This window comes from Phyllostomus hastatus, unplaced genomic scaffold (genome assembly GCF_019186645.2).
Source record: "Phyllostomus hastatus isolate PE091 unplaced genomic scaffold, TTU_PhHast_1.1 phas_scaffold_60, whole genome shotgun sequence".
Taxonomy (NCBI): domain Eukaryota; kingdom Metazoa; phylum Chordata; class Mammalia; order Chiroptera; family Phyllostomidae; genus Phyllostomus; species Phyllostomus hastatus.
Genome location: NW_025334038.1, coordinates 9,725,592 through 9,742,944, shown reverse-complemented (window position 1 = coordinate 9,742,944; position 17,353 = coordinate 9,725,592). Strand labels below are relative to the sequence as shown.

At 37.0% G+C, this 17,353-nt stretch overlaps 1 protein-coding gene across 2 annotated transcripts in view; it reads left to right on the top strand.

Annotated features, from left to right (window-relative positions):
- The window catches only part of NCKAP5 (NCK associated protein 5), an 881,281-nt gene that overhangs the window by 258,492 nt on the left and 605,436 nt on the right, over positions 1 to 17,353 (top strand). The window lies entirely within an intron of this gene.

The window sequence follows — 17,353 nt, the reverse complement described above, 5'->3', positions numbered from 1 at the left end:
CCCCTCCTTATGCATCCTGTAACAAATCCTAAGAACTTTGCAATTCATCTTCCTGAGAAATTCTAGTTCTTGGGTAAAGTGCCTGATATTTTCATTTGTCCTTCTCTTATATTACCATATTTTGCTGTGTATAATGTGCACCCACATTTTTGTGTGCATTATACACAGGATTGTTATATCCATGACATGTAATCATTATATCCATGTATAATGCACATCCTTATCTTTCCCTCAAAAATTTGGGCAATAACACGTGCATTCTAATGACAAAATATGGGTAATTTTCCTACTGGAGAACAAATCTGTGGTTATAGTAATAGAAAGTATTCTATTTCTCTATACAAAAACAATTGCTGGTAGGATACAACAGAAATATGTAATTTTTGTCTGCTTGCCACTGGCAGGCACACCAGTTAATTTTATATAAATTGATGCAATATTTGTTAGATTTGTTTTTGAGAGCTATAACCTGGTACTGATATAATTTTCTTTTGTGAATAGTGTATTGTATTAATAAAACCAATAATAATAATGTATTTATAGTTATGTGCCTTTTAAATTATGTCTTCCATTGATCTACAAAGTGTATTGAAAAGGTTATTTAACTGAATTGTAACATTGTCTTTCAAGTACTTGAATATTTTTTTATCTTCCAAGAGAAAAATACACAAAAATGATGAATACCACCTGACAAAAGAAACTTAGAGTTTAATTTGGTCAGTAAGTGTGTCTTATCCACATCATTGGAAAGGAGTAATAGCTTCATGGGTCTCTGAACCAAATACCTGCATGGAAATATTTTCCTGCTTTCTCAGGGTCACTTATAAAAACCATTTGGTCTTCTCCACTATGATTAAGTTAAAATCATATTTCAGGCACAGAATTAAACTAACATAAAGAAAGAGCTCAGAATTTTGTGTGCAATCGCTTCCATTATCCTTCAGAAATGAAATTATTGCTGGTAAAGAAGCATAACCTTATATATAGTGTCTGTGGATCTAATAAAACTACATTTGAATAACAATAAAGGGCAATAATAACACTTGAATAGTCAGAATAACTACCAGTGAGAAAATGGAAATGGGTAGTATTGAAAAGAAAATGAAACCAGTAATAGCAGATTTATATACTATTTATTGAATCATGAAATTATACTTGATTATATTTTGCAAACAGATCTTGACTGACTGAAAGTAATAGGTTTTATGGTGATTATTACAGTGTCATAACTGCAACTGTAGCTGAATTGTTTTTGGTGAAGAGTATGTTAAGTGACAGTGAGCAGTGTGGAAAATTCTTTCTGGTTGTGATTAAATTTTTAAAATGCTTTCTTGAGTTAGAATAGAATCTGTGATGTGCAGAGGATCATGGGAATAGCATGTGATGTACCCAAGCACAACTGGATTGTCTGAAGTTAAACAGCCATTCCCATAACTCAATATAAAAGCTTTTCTCTGACTTTATTATGCCTTTGACTTGTATCTGGTGCAATCTTCATGGATGGGGCTACTTGTGATTGCTCCTAATAGTAACTGATGACTTCCACTTATACCTAAAAGAAAGGACAAGTTCTGAATACTTAGTTCTTCCAACAGTAATGGTGGTCAACAATAATTTAGAGCCACAATATTTTAGGATTGATCAAAATCATGGTAGACATATATGTTGTTATTGACACTGAAGATTGGGTACAAGGATTAAAAGTCTTCCCTTATTTTTGTAGAGGGAGCTACTGGTCTTTAATAGTTTTTAGTCATTTCTTATAGTGTAACTAGTTACTGAGACAGAAATGTATTGTTATAATCATACTCTCAAGATAACTGGTTATGGGGGATCCTTTAGTATTCTACTGAAATAGACCTATTATCTATCTCTGGGTGTTCTAATTGCTAAGGAATTTGTGAAGTCCAAAGATAGCCATCTAGCAATAACCAGTCATTTACCTCAACTGTCTTTTTTGATACCAACAGAAAATGTGTGTGAATTAATCTGAATGGGGGGTGGAGTCAGAATCTAAGACTTGGTCTAAGATTTGAGTACATGCCTGGCTGTGTTTAATCGGCTCTGCATCTCCCTGCTTTGATGAGGAAAGGAGCACACCAACGGCACCTTGTTTACCAGCTGATGTTGAAATGTGAGAATGCACTTCTGCATGTTTATTTGTTTTAATGTGGGAAGTGAAGATTAGAAGAAAAAGGCTCATTTGCACTTAATGATTTTTATATCATCTATTACTATTTCTGATTTGACTAAATATGTCTGTGATTGACAAAGATCATAATAAAACAATTGCTGAGAATGTCTTTCTCCTACACTTGATAGCCTCAAATTAAGAGTTTAGAACAAAAACAAACATTTGGAAAACACAAATCGAATTCATGAATATTTATTGTGTTAATGACTCTTTCATGTCACATATGTAAAATTATGTATAACAATGGAAACAGCATAATACTATAGAAATGCAATGAGGACTGAATTAGAGGTTTTGAAGACTTGAACTCTTGCTCTGGCCTTAACTTACTGTTAAAGGAACATCTGAGACTGAGTTTCCTTATCTATAAAAAGAAGGTATCAACGTAGTTAGTATTTAAGTTTATGGAGCACAATAGTTATATGAAACATGATGTCTAAAGTAGTATTACATTTATATAACATGTCAGACATGTATAATATCATTTTTCTATAATACTTAAATACTATATTATTATTAATCAGTATGGTACACATGTCATAGAAGTATCCAAGAAGATGAGTAGAAATGACTAATATAACAGAAATACCTAACAGTTTGCTAGCAATGAAACCAGATAATGTCAAAGTGTTCATTTCAGATGTTCCTAGCTCTAATTGGAGACAGCACTAGCAATAGCCTATAAATGAACAAAGTTGGTCTGCAGGGCCAAATTTAAATGACAAGATTTGGTAAATGAAGAGAGCTAACTGCCCGCCCCCAGACACCAAATCACCAAAGGTCTATCTGAACAAGCTCTATCTGAGCTGGGGTTTCACAGTCGAGGTACTATTGACATTTGGGGCCAGTCATTCCTTATCATGGGGGCATGAGAGTGGGGGTATGCTGTCTATTGTAGGATGTTTAGCATAATCCCTAGCTTCAACCCACTACATGCTAGTAACATTATGACAACTGAAAAAAAAAGTGTCCCCAGACATTTTCCACATGTTCCCAACGGGTCAGAATCATCCTTTCTCCCCATTGAGAACCAGTGGTCTAAATCAGCAGTCCCCAAACTTTTTGGCACCAGGGACTGGTTTCATGGAAGACAGTTTTTCCACAGGTTGGGGTAGTGGAGAGTGGAGACAGGAGGCAGAGCTCAGGCAGTAATAGGAGTGACATCCATGAACAGGGAGGAGGGAGGTTGGGGACCCCTGATCTAAATCATTGACACAAGCATTTTTCTAAGCACATGCCAAGAAATACTAATACCCTGGGCCACTTTTATAGGCGTTTTAAGAAAAATAAAGGTTAAATTTGAAATATACTAGGTAAAACCAAGTTTTAAAAATGTTTTAATTGTAGAACTTTTCAGAGCCAATTACATTACTAACATGCACTGTACACATTAAATACAAGATATAAAATGTAATTTTGGCTTCTTAAAAAAATTGACTCATATCTCTCTTAAAGTGTCTACTCTAAGGTTCCAGGAAACATATTTGGGAAATGGTCATCTATCCAGTCTAATAGCCAAATATAAATGTGGCTTGTGTGCTCCACTTCACTGGTACTGGGGGCTGAGGGACATAGTGAAAGAACAGTTAGCACTGTGAGGAGCCTGGGTTGTGCAAACAAGAAGGTAGTATGTATGTGGAGAAGCCAATCCCAGGTTCTTTGCCATTTCCTTGAGGGATAGTCCAAGCCTCAATATGAAATTCCAAGAATCTAAAGAACTGTTGATTACAAGCTACGTTGGCCCTAGTGAAGTACTTACTTCCTGCTTCCGCAGGAAGAGAAATGATGGTTTCTATACAGCCAGGGGGAAGAAAACACTTGATTGACAAGCATATATAGATACCTGGTCAGAATAAGATTCCCTAAGGCCTATCCCTTTTAACAATAAAATAATGATTTTAATGTATCCAGAATTCTTAAAAATAGACTTTTACTTTTGCTTTGTGGCTTATATGTGATTCTTATTCTAAGGAAAGAGAGGGGGAAATGGGCAAAAACTTCATTTTGATTTTCATCACAATTCAAAATGTTGCTTATCTGAGTGAACACTGAAATAAAATGATCTACATTCCAAATACTGATTCATGTACTCTGTAATTTTGATATGTTTTTATCTTTTGGGGTTATAAATAATCAGCACCACTGCCTACAGTTTATTTTAGCTCCAATCTTAATTTCCATAAAATGTGAGTGATATTAAAATTGCTTACTGAGAGGTTACATGCTATTCTCTTTCTCAGAAAATAAAATTCTTTGCTAATGTGTTATCTAGAAATTGTCCTGCAGTTGTAAAGAAGAGATAAGAAGGAAAAGTACATATGCCCCAAGAAAAAGTCAAGCCCAGAGCCTCTTGGAGAGCTACCTTTTATGCATCCTGGGTCTCAGAATTGTATGATCTAGGCATCTTCACAATTAGCTTTTCTCTGTTCTCATGGGGTTAATTTATGTAAACTATGGAGATGCCAAGTATTAAACAGGTTGCCTTTGCTATAATCATGGACTTCCACTGGGAGATCTTAATTGGCAACAAGTAAAATTGCTCTGCATGAATTCTTAATGGTGGATACCACATAAAATAAGAATTGTGATTTGTTTTTTAAATCCCTTCAAGAGAAAAGAGTCTATCTCTGGGGGACAGAATGTATAGCCAACAAAGAGAGAGCTCAGTGCTTTGCAATAGCAATAAAAGCTCTGAAAGCAAAACCTCATGCTATGCCAACTCACTAACAGCACATGGTTTCCCAGCTCTGCATCCCTGTCTCACTATACTGAGGTCAAAGAAGGCCAGGGTGAGCAAGCTTTACATTATCTTCCCTTCCTCTCACCCCTGGGCTGGATTTCTAAATCATAGCTATATTCGTGGGCAAGTATAAGCACAAGGGCAACCCTGGAAACCCATCAATGTCACTTCTCAATTACCCACCAGGGGTTGTTTCCGAGCTGCAGCCAGTCCTAGACCCCTGCCAAGATAAGAGTCTTGCCTCTAAGTCATGCCCTCTGCCCAGCACAAGGCGGCATAAATCAGGGCTCTGGAAATTGGGTATTGCACATGCTTCAATGGTTATGTCATCCCTGGGCAGTGGTGGGGAGGGCTATGGGCTGAGCTGTTTCCCAAAGGATACTTATTATAGACAGATGGTGCTGCTTTATAGGAGCAAAGCAGCACTGAGGCTTCTTCTCATATCTTTGGTAGACCCCTGATGAAATAACATCGCTGTCTTTAAGGTGACTGGCTCAGCAATAGAGAGGCTTGTAGGACTAAGTCCAGAAAGATATCTGAACTGACTGAACCAGAAGATCACCCAAGTTCATATTGTACCTTATACTTTAGGAGTGATCAACATTATAGTTAATTTATATGACCTGTCTGATAGGCTTGTTTATCTACTTAGGTGTTGCCTGGTGTTTGAAACCAGCAGTTTCAGGGCAAGAAGACACCAAAAATGCTAGACAGAAACTCTGCAGTAACTTTATATACATGAGTTGCTGTTCCTTATCCAATGTGTCCATGCTAACCCAGCAGAGAACATATACTTAGATCCTAACCTAGTAAGTGTGTGTATAAAATAGACTATTTTAAATCATGTGAGTTGTATTTCATTTTCTTCATTCTGGATCTTGTTTGCAAAAATAATGAACATGCATTTATCTGTTAAACAGAGTTTCTGGAAACTGCCTTCAAAAGTCCAAAGGTTTCCCCAAGAAGTTAATGTTTTAATCAGAGTAGGAGCAGCTCTTGTGGACTGAGGGCAGTTGAAAAATTGGTTTTTGAATAGATTGAATTTGAACTGCCTTTACAGCTTTAGTATACATAAATAAGATGATGGGAAATTCAGGTCTAGAGCTCTTTACAGTTTACATATAAACCATAGTATAGATAGAGGCATTAGGTTAAGCTACAAAGATATAAAATTGCCCTCTGCAGTAACTGGAGAAATATCCCCACTTTAAAGATGGATGTACTGCAGCCAAGGGAAGCTTGAGTTGAATAATGTTGTACAAGTAGGTCCACAGATGATTTGAAAGTCATTCTACCTGTAGTTTAAACAGGTTTGTGTTTTTCAAGGAACACTCTCAAAGTACCAAAAATATTTCAACATCAATAGGATTTGGGGGTCACACAGAAAAACTTACCTCTATTTAATCTGAAAACATTTGACTTGAAATATGTTTGTTATTTTTAGATCCATGCTTATCTTATATATGACGGCCAGAAACCTAATGTGATTTATTTATCTGAAATTAAAAGACCCTCAAGCAAAAGGTGTTTTTGCAGATTTATTTGGGGTAATAAAGATCACAAATATTCCCCACTAAGTTGAAAGAAGGAAAACTCCAGCAGGCAACCATGTAAACGACCTGCTCAACAGAGACGTCTGTGTTCAAGCTGAAGTGCACCCGCAGTAGGAATGACCAAGTGCCTTTTTTTTTTCTTGAAGGAGGAATGAAATGAGTTATTTACCATGGCCTTCTACTTAATTTTAATTTTAATGGGAAAAAATTCACTAACTTGTTAGAGTGTTAGAATAGTTATGATTTTCTTTTAAGGGATGATTGTTAGGATTTAATTCTACATATCTCTACATGAGTAACTCTGGAGTTAAAAGGAGTGAGTGTTTTTGTTTTTGTTTTTGTTTGTTTTTGCTCACCCCTTCCTATTTATTTATTTATTTATCTATCTGTCTATTTATTTTCAGCTTTCCATATTCAGAGTCCTGGGAGGGAGTTCTAGTCCTCTCTTTCACTCCCCACCTCAACTCTGGGGAGAGGTGTTTGGGTCTCTGAAAAGAAGAACTACAAAATGGAAAATTTCCCTTCAGAGGCTTTAATTATGGCACAGTGTATATACTTTTGTACTAAAAATTAGGCCTCAAAACTAATCCCACAAAGAACTAAGGATCAAAGGATCAAAGAATCAGGAATAGGTTGGTGAAACTGCAAAGCAGTTTGTAGAAAGCACATGTTAGACATTTCAGGGCAGAGAAAACTTCTCAGAATGTGAACGTCCGTTGCCGAGTTGGTCAAGGTTGGCAGCCTGTGGCTGATTTCATGGCCCAGAAACCCTCATGAATTTGCTTTACTGGAATCTGGCTTACTTACTGTTCAGGGTGTGCGCCCTACTGAACACTCACTGATTCAGAATTACATGTGTACTCCCTATGGAGATAATTGCAGATTTTTCACCAGATGTAAAAGTCTGCATTGGAGAGAAAGTAAAAGCCACTGTAGCTTTTAACTCTGCACTGCTGTGTTAACCAGCTTTTACTAGGCAGTCACTCTGCACTGCTATGTTACCCAGGTTTTACTAGGAGATCTACTCACTTAGACCCTGGGGATGCTCTGGTTCTTGCCTCTTCTTCCTTCCCCAGTTTATGAGGACAACCCTTCAGCAAAATACTCCCAACATATACCTAACAGTGGTTCTATACTTACCCTCAGTCCCAGCCTGCATTATTTTCTAATCATCTCATGAGGGTTGGTCCTGTACCCCTATAGATCTTTGACCTGTAGGATCGGCTCTTCTCATTCCTCATTGTTCTCATAGTGCTTAGCATAAGACATAAAACTTCAAGATAAAACTTCGCTTATCTTGAAAACATAGAATTGGGAACATGCTTTAGTCATCTTTGTACCTAACAGACTTGTCTTAGTGGCATGTAAATGCTTAATGAGATTCACAATTACAAGATAATGACTCTTAAAGATGGGACATTCAATGAAAATGTGAATGTGTTTAGTGATATGTAAAGCCAGAAAGAAAGCTTGCTTCACTAGGCTTGTTTATGTTGCTTTCAAAATTCAATCATAAAGAAAATTTGGGGTGTGTCATGTTTGCCTGATGGGTCAGTGCACTTAACAGGGTAGGATCTTATCAGCAACAATAATAATCAAGTGTACATCTCTGCCTAGAATTTTACTGTATTTATCTACCAATTTTATCTTGAGCTGCAAACAACCTTATCAACAGAAGTAATAAAAGGGTACCTCATAAGCCCTGGCTGGTGTGGTTCCGTTGGTTGGGCATCATCCCGCAAAGCAAAAGGTTGCCGAATCAATTCCTGGTAAGGGCACAGGCCTGGGTTGCGGGCTTGGTCCTCAATCGAGGAGCATGCGAAAGACAACCGACTGGTGTTTTTCTCTCACATGGATGTTTCTCTCCCTCTCTTTCCCTTCCCCTCTCTAAAGATTAAAAAAAAAAAAAACCTTTTTAAAAAAGGAATATCTTATAATTTTGAAAGGAAGGAATTAAGAAGAACCTGTGAAAAGTGAAAATAAATAAGTAAATAATCCATGATAAAAATCAGTGCCTGAAATAGTACATGTTTTCAGGGGTTTTTGCCCCCAACCTTGGATACAGTGAGTTAAAGAAAAATTACAGACACATAGATCATGTTACTTTTAAAAACAGAATCATGGCTTAATCTGAAAGGTGAGCAGGTCTTACTTACAGAGAAGGTCTTCCCTACTTACAGAGAAGGTCTTGAGAATTTTGGCAAGACACACACAAACTTGAAGTTAGAGGGAGCTCAAAGTAAATAATAATGACATAAGCTGCCAACAGAGAGCAAGTTTTCAAAGGATTAGGGGCATGGAAGACAAATAAAGTAAAAAGGTATGAAAAGAGAACAACCAACAACCAAAAGTAAATCATCATTTTATTATCTAAGTGCTTTAGACAACCTAATTACAAAAGTGGGTATTTTCTATCTCCTAAAATACTGCTGATACACATTCTGCTCCAGGTGGGGCTGGTATGTGTTGGCATACCAGTACAGAGTCTCTGTTCTGATTGTTTGCTGGCTGTGTTGTACTATTACTATGTTTTAAAAGTAAAGATTTCTAGTTTATTCTTTGCAATGTGCAGTTCAGGTCCTGATTCTGCCACTTACTCTGTAGTCCTGGGAAAGTCATTTAGGCCCTTCTGGACCTTCGTTTCCCATTCGTAATGAGATTGGGTCGGAGTGAGTGATTTCAGCAGTCCTTTCTTTGCAGTTATCAGTCTCTAGTTCTTACTGACCATCTTTGTGGGACAGTTGAAAGGTTGGGTGATAAAGCCAGAAGAGAAGTGAGTGATACACAGAATTACTGAGATTTGGAAGTGACAGCTTCCCTTCCTGAAAGAAGGGAAACTAATTTCCTTTAAGTTGTAGCTCTTGGGCTGTGTCTTGGCACTGAGCCATCCAGAGGTAATAAAACAGCATGTTGGCAGACCCGGGCACCAGAGAAGGGCCTGAGTCTGTGACCACTTTCAAAAGGTTTTCCAGGAAATTGTTCTATTGAATAATGTTTAAGTTTCCATAGGAGCTATAAGCACAGCACAGTGCAAAAAGAAAGTCAATTGCACAATATTTTAAAAAAGCAGCTCTGGGGTTATGGTCCCTATTAAGGGAAATTGCATTGTCTTATGATGTTTCTTTAGTATTCCCTGGAGATTCATGGACTCAATCGCTAATTAAAAGTCAGAATGTGTATTTACCTGGATTTATTCATTTTTCTTATCTAATTGATTTTCCTGTATCTCTGCTCTGGAAATAAAGATATGAATAGAGTCAGTTACAGAAGCTCTCTAAAAGAGAGCTTCCTCAGATCAGACACACAATTTAGGATTTTGGCCTTCAGGACCATTTGTTAGGAAGATGATATAATTTAAAATATACCAAAGATTGCATCTATCCAATGACACCTCTCCCACTGGTCTGCCTAGAATTCTCAGGCTTGAAATAAAGGAAATTGAGTGCCCAGGAAGTCACCTGTGACATCTGTACTTGCCACCTGAGGAGAGTCCTGGAATTACTCTCTTAGCTTCCTGTAGTATCTTACAAAGGATCAGTTTTCAAATTAGATACCTGTGGAAATCTGAGTCCTAGACAGTTTTTAGCAAAGGCAAGCATGTTTAGAATAGAATAAAGGAAGTCTATCAGAAATGTTAGAGTGCAAATGTAAATATTTCTGTTCCTAGCCACACATGTGCTTACCAACCTTGATCTTTTTTAAAAATTACTCATTATTCCTACAAATGCATCCCTCATTGTCTAGGTCTCCATTCCAGACATGTAAAGCCTAGGTCTTCCTGATGGACAACTTCTTAGCTTGATTCTTCAGCCCACCTGGGCTCCATTCATGTCTTCATTTCTTACTCCCCTTCCCTCTGAACTGGAGACTGTACTACACATGCACACATAGTGATTTATATCTTGTGAAAACTCCAAAATTATTTCATGTACTTTAATTTTAACTCTATAAATGCTGTCAGCACCTGGCCTACCATTTATGTTCTATATAGAATGTTGGTAAGCATGGGATTGAACATAATAGCTGTTCAGCTAACATATTGACTGATATTTCCTAAATAGTTCTATGTGGTACTCTTGCTGATAACACTGTATGAGTATTTATTTCATCTGTCAGTTAAAGGCATTATAAACTAGGGAGTTTCCAGAAGGCCAGTGACTAAAATAGAATGAGGTAAAGAATACTAAGTTAGTAATGATGAGAGGAATTGGAGACATTTAGTTTGACAAACAGAAAAATTAGGAATAGACCTGATATCTGGTTTTAAAATGGAGTGTGTGGAGATGCATTGGTAGCATCCTGAGATATTCAAGAGAGAAGAACTGGTAAACCAATTGTTTAAATTAGAACCTGAGAGATGGAAACTCAGCACCAGAAAGAAATACATATTACCCTCTCACATGGAAAAGGATGTTTGAGATAGTGAGCTCTGTACCACTGCAAGTGTCAAAGCAAAATCTGTGTGACCCTCTTTCAGATGTCATGTTGAATGGATTGTCACAGAAGACGGGAAGAGTCCAGACACCCCTCATGTAGGACGCCTCATCATCTGGCTTCCACCCTCTGGCCCTGATGCTGCTCTACTTTTAATGCCCATTCCCTCTTATCTGCACTATCCCTTTTAAATAAGTGAAGACACTTTTACAGTCTTGTTCTTAGTCTTCACTTTTCTAACAGAAGCAATGCAGGTTCTTCCATTGTTCCTAATACAACTATTCTTCAGACTCTGCTTAATAGTGGCCACCTGTTGGACTTATTCTAGTTCATCAGTTTTCCTTTTAACATGTGGGGCTCTAATATAAATATAATATATTTTACTATGACCACATTACAAGTCTAGTTTCAGTCATCCTTTGAGAGAAGGTTGTTATTCTAACTTGATGATATTCCCCCTAGTGGTACTAATTGTTTATAACCTTTAGGCAAAATACCTACAATTCCAGCATTACATCATGCATATCTAGTTACTCTCTTGTGAATTCAAAGAATATAAATCATTATTTCAAAAAAGGCCAAGGAGTGTTTTAAATTTAGAATATCTCTTCCTTTTTTTTGCACTGCTTCTTTATTCCCTGATTTTTTTAAATGCCTTGTCCTGTTTTGCATCTTCTTTTGCCCAATGCCAAGGCTTTATTTATGGTTAAGAGGTCAGAGTAGAATTAATAATTATGAATAAATTAGGTCATTCCTTATCTATTATTGGACAATTACTCAGGCCTTCAGAAGGAAGAAGGGAGTGAGCTTCAGATTATCACTGAAATGAACAATAACTAATTTAACACTTATAATATCAAGGTTAAGGAATATTAGAAAAGATTAATGTTAGAAAGAAGAAACAGAGTTTGTGAGAAAATATTTACCTAGAGAACAGCTAAAGTGAATGGCACTATTGGATGTTCTGCTGAAGATAAAGATTAAAATCAGGTATTGTAGATGCTTGTTGTGATTCACATGTAGATTTTTCCAATTTCAGCTGTATTACAATCGTATGTACATTTTACAGAAGATAATAATTTTTTAGATTTTATTTATTTATTTTTAGAGAGGGAAGGGAGGGAGAAAGAGAGAGGGAGAGAGAGAGAGAGAGAGAGAGAGAGAGAGAGAGAGAGAGAGAAACATCAATGTGCAGTTGCTGGGGGCCGTGGCCTGCAACCCAGGCATGTGCCCTGACTGGGAATCGAACCTGCGATGCTTTGGTTTGCAGCCCATGCTCAATCCACTGAGCTATGCCAGCCAGGGCTAAGATACTAGTTTTTAAACATATTTTATGCTAAGAGTTTCAGATCTTTTCTTTTGGAAATACAATCCACTATCCCTTTTTTGTGATCCCTCCTCCAACCTATATCTCTGAGAGGTTTATTTTGGGAACATTTACTACATTAGCTTGCAAGTTTTGTTTTTCTGGGTTGATGCTAAACCGTTGTTACAGAAGCTCCATTTCCAGGCAATTTTACTAAAGTAGAATCATTATCTTCTTCTTCATAATTTTAAAGTTACATTTGAAAATCACTGTCAACTTCACTTTGAACTTTGGATAACAGCTGAAAAATGATTATGTGAAGTTTGCATTTATCTTTGTCACATTGGTGAAGGTCTTGCAATAAATACATTGTATATTATTTTTTCCTGTCAAATGCTGCTAGACATTGTGGTAAATTAATAATCTGGGAATGCTGTCAGATGGATGTCCAGATGCTGTCACAGAGAAGGCGTGAGTCAAAATCCCGTGAAAGGCAAAAGCTGATCCATTTGTCAGCAGGGAATGTTCTGCAGGGGTCAGTTAGGGTGGCTTGAGAAGATCACTTTGGAAACCAGAGAGGTATATATGATAGTGGGCTTCTGATATTTCTGAGCCTATGAGATCTTTTCTTTCCTGAGGAATATCCAGTTCTATCCATATTCTGTAGTGGGTTAGAAATATGAGTGCTATAAATATAGGGATAGTATAGACCATTCTAGTCATACAGTAAGAAGAGACTTTTGAATTGCATGGCCGTTTGCATATGTTTATGGGAAAACCACGAAAAGGTCAGCATCAGCATGTCTGGAAGGTTTCCTGCTTCTCATCTGAGCAAACTCAAGACAAAAAGTATGGATTAATCCTTATAAAAAACTTTCTTATGGGATTTCCAAGAGTTGACTTTTCACGTAAAGTGAGAACATGGAAGTATCCCTTAAGCTTCTGTTTGGGGAAAAGAAAATTTAGATACTATTGTCTGGGGAACAAGAAAATGTAGATATCATTGTCTGGATTAATATAGAGTCAAAGATTGGTTCCTTGAACATTTACCTTCTATTCACAAACCCAGCAGTCCAGCAGTTTTTCGTGGCATCAACATGCTGCATCTGGAGACTGTTGCACATGGATCTAAGAATTGTGGAGCATCATGGTCCTGGGCTGTCTCTGTCTTCGAAGAGTTGGCAAGGAAGGGCCTCTTTGATGTTCTGACTTCAAACATTCATAACATGACCCAAACATAGCATTTTTCTTATTAACTGTGATAGGCCTCTCATAAATTTTTATAAACCATTTAATATCTGTTGGTATTTCTAACTTCTCCCACTTCTTGTTGGATAATAAGTTCCATAAACATAATCCTTACTTTGTTGATGGGATTTTCTTTTATTTGGCTTAAACACACACAGGCTTCAAATAGTGACCCCTTCAATTAGACATTTTAGGTTTCAATGAGTAAATCCATGTTTACTCACTTTTTTATAAGCTCAGATATAGAAGTTACTTGCATCTGACCCAGAATACTTATAGACTAGCTCTAGACTCATTTTTGTTTTTTTTTGATTCTTTTATCTTTATTTAAAATTTAGCAAATGACTTTTTCTTCCTTCCCTTCATCCTTTCCTCTTTGGACACCATCCTTTCCGGCTTGTTCTGTGTATCTATGGGTCTATTCTCTTTAGTTTGTTTATTCCTTTGTTTCGTTGTTTTAGATTCCACATATAAGTGAAGTATTTGACTTTCTCTGTTTGACTTATTATTAGCAAAGTATCCTCTAGTTCCATCTATGTTGTCACAAATGGCAAGATATTATTTGTTTTTTATTGCTGAGTAATACTTTGTTATATGTATTCCACATCTTTATCCACTCCTTTGGTAGACACCTAAGTAGGTCTCATATCTGCTATTGTAAATAATGCTGCAGTAAACATAGGGGTACATATATCTTTTTGAATTAGTGATTTTGTTTTCTTTGAATAAAAACCCACAAGTAGAATTACTAGGTGCTGCGGACCCTGGCTCATGGGGTCCATGGTATTATGGATGAGATACAAGACAAATTCACACAGACTATGGAGTCCTGTGGAAGAAAAGGGACAGCACGGCTTCTCTCTCAAGAGGAGAAAAGCCTCGGCCCTTGCCTTCACAGGCTTTTTTTATTGCTTTTCTGGGCACATTACATGATGGCCCTCATTTACTATGCACAGGTTCGCTTTAGGTGGTTACCTTTTACAGAAAACAAAGGAGAGGATGCCACTAATCACATCACAGAAGAAGGATATTTGCAAATGCAAAGGGAAAAGTGGTTGAACTGGTTATACTCATCCTTGGAAGGTTTAGCATGGATTTTAGGAAGTTACTTTAAAGATCTGCAGTAAGCACTTGCTGCCTCAGTTCAGGGTGAGGGAGTTTTAGCAAAAGCAAGTCTCATAGCAGTCTAGGTACAATGCATGCCTGATTCTCCACAGGAGAACCTATCCATGGGCGTGGGTCCTGTGCATCTCCAAGTGGGAGCTGGGCCCACACCACGCAGAATGGTCTCCTATACTAGGTTGTATGGTAGTTCTATTTTTAATTATTTGAGGAACCTCCATACTATTTTCAATAGTGGCTGCACCAGTGTACAATCCCAACTTTTTTAGGAAATTCCATACTGTTTTCCACAGTGGCTACAACAGTCTGTATTCCCACAATAGTACACTGAGGTTCCCTTTTCTCCATGTTGTCATCAGCACTTGTTTGTTGATTTATTAATGATAGCCATTCTGGCAGGTATGAGGTGATATCTCATTGTGGTTTTAATTTGCACCTCTCTGATGGCTAGAGATGTTGAGCATTATTTCATATGTCTATGGACCCTCTGCATGTCCTCCTTGGAGAAGTGTCTATTCAGGTCCTTTCCCCATTTTTTGATAAAGCTTATTTCTTCTATCTTCTCCAAAAAGCATTCCCTTATTCTCCACTGAAAATGGAGCTCTCCATCTTCTCTATGCCTATAAAATTTGGCATGTTTATACAGTACAGAATTTATTTCATTCTGGCTTATGTTATAGGTGAGTTCACAATTTCTCTGTCTCCCTTGTTAACCAGTAAGTTCATGTCTGCTTATCTCTTCATCTGGTGCCCAACAATCCAGAATTGATTAAGTATGGATGTCTGTGTGGTCCTGTGTGATCATGGATGGTCATGAGTAGATGGCCGTGGATTCAGAGCACTTGCACGGGTGTCAGTGCTGAGGCAACAGAAGCTCTGTGGGAATGAACAATGCCATCAGACCACCACTTGCTGTGTTTCTATGGATCCTGGACTCTGGGTCATGGTCTAGTTTTTCTTTATTTTTATTCCTCTTCTTTCATTTTTACCTTTTCCCTTTCTAGCGGGAGTCTTCTACTCTAACTCTAATATTGATCCTGATGGAAGCCTTGTAAGCCACATATTAGAAGGGATATTGTATTACCCAAATGTATACAATATGTTCTCGCCCTACCCAGCATCCTCCACTGTGTCTGTATGTTCACACCCTAAATCCATCCTCTGACCTTCATATTTCATAAGAACTATTATCAATTTTTTGTCTTTATTTCCCTGGTCCTCCATCTTCTGTTAAACTAAATTATTATCCCACTAATGGCTGGTCTTCTGTTTCCAGGGTCAATATTACTTAGAAGAAATACCTGTCATTTTGATCTCTTTCATTTGGTCATAGGTATTTACTCAAGAATATTTCTCATTGACATCCCTGCTGGGCCCAAGTCAGCATTCCCTAAGACTGTCCTCCTCTCTGTTACTATCTTTAAAAGCAGTGTGGCACATGCAAAGCTATAAATTAAACAGTGGTAATTCTTGACTATATGCCAGTACTCTTCTAAGCACTTAACAAGTATTAACTCATTTAATCTCTATAATTATATGAGGTATAGCTTTTTAAAAAATTATTTTATAGTTGAGGAAAATGAAGCACAATTAACTAGTCTAGGATGAGGGTTTGGTCCTTAATCCTTATTCTAAACATTTAGTGAGTTGCAAGTAAGTATATCCAGTTCTGTCCCTTGTAGGCACGTGATAGGATTGCAACTCCTGCTCCCTTACGACTGGAAGGGGTCATGTGAATTATTCTGACCAATAACGTTTAGCAAAAGTGACATTTAAGTTAAAGCATTTAGTTGTGGATGTACAGCCCTCCAGTGTGCTCCTTTGTCCTGGCACGGTAACCAACAGTGCTCATGATAATGGTTTATCTGAAGCTCAGGTCACAGAATGACTACTGTGAGCAGAGGCCCCTGACAACCCGTGGTGTGCAGAAGAAATGAGCTTCTATGGGAAACCACAGGTATCTAGGAGTGGTTTGTTGCCATAGTATAACCTACCCTGTCCCAAATCTGTATACAGGCCAAAACAGTATAAAGGCAGAACAGATTCTTTGTGGGGCCTGGAATCTCTCTCCTAACAATTAATAACTTATTAAGGTACTACCTTATTTTAATCCACTCAGTACCAATTTTAGCTTTAGTTTTTTCCTTTATTTTATCCCCAGTAGATCTCCAGAATATGTTTTAAAATTCTATTACTTTTATAAGAAATTCTGAGGCCTGTTCTTCTTAATATTGCTTTAAATTTACTGTAATTGCCCAAATTACAAAAAAGCTTTGCAACTTTAAGATATTACAGGATATCCTAGAAATTTATCAAATGTTATAGTTGTAATTCATAAAAATAGATTAAAAATCCATGTTTACAATTTGGGAAAATATAATAATCTTAAATGCTCAGAGGATATGTTGAAACTGCGTAAGTAACTACAATTGCCTTTGTAAAGAAAGTTGTAGCAGAAACCTATTCATTAGGAGCACTGTATTTAATTATCTGAAAATAATCTTAGCTGTAGTTATTGCTGGCTATAAAAAGTTAATTTAGATTTAATTTTTAAAAGTTAATTAGCTAAAATGACTCTTATTCTTGTTATTAAAAGTAGAATGTCTCTGATACCCCACAGGAATGTATAAGCTGTACAACAATGTGTATTAGAGATTTTAGGGCTCATTAAAATTTATAACATTATTTAAGTACCATAGTTGTTTGAAAGTATAACTCAAAATTATAATCATTAGTAGTTTTTTAAAGTAGTTATT